The sequence below is a fragment of the Penaeus monodon genome, chromosome 24, assembly GCF_015228065.2.
Source record: "Penaeus monodon isolate SGIC_2016 chromosome 24, NSTDA_Pmon_1, whole genome shotgun sequence".
NCBI lineage: Eukaryota > Metazoa > Arthropoda > Malacostraca > Decapoda > Penaeidae > Penaeus > Penaeus monodon.
The window spans coordinates 9770834-9771116 of NC_051409.1; the positions used below are offsets into that span (position 1 = coordinate 9770834).

The 283-nt window shown below is 44.9% G+C and overlaps 1 long non-coding RNA gene across 1 annotated transcript in view; it reads right to left on the minus strand.

Annotated features, from left to right (window-relative positions):
- The window catches only part of LOC119588550, a 1834-nt gene extending 1579 nt beyond the window's left edge, over positions 1-255 (minus strand). Inside the window, exon 1 of the long non-coding RNA XR_005230111.1 lies at positions 26-255. This is a non-coding gene — a long non-coding RNA (uncharacterized LOC119588550). The remainder of the gene's footprint in view (positions 1-25) is intronic.
- Positions 256-283: the final 28 nt, after the last annotated feature.

Here is a 283-nt window from a genome sequence, read left to right on the forward strand (position 1 = left end):
AATATATTTGGCAGTTAAAACATACAATTTTCTAACCCAAACGTCACAATGCGTCACTAATTATCTTTTGCATGAAAAGCGCAACTGTTCCACAAGCACAGCAACAGCGGCCTGAGCCTTCTTAACCATGACGAAGCGCTCTCCCTTCACCTCCACACTGCAAACTGACATCGCCGTTGCACAACACGAATTTATATCCTTGAGGGTCACATTATGGACATTCACGCGCGAGGGCAGTGCATCTTTCGAAATCGAGAGGGTACACATCTTAGATAAATGTGGG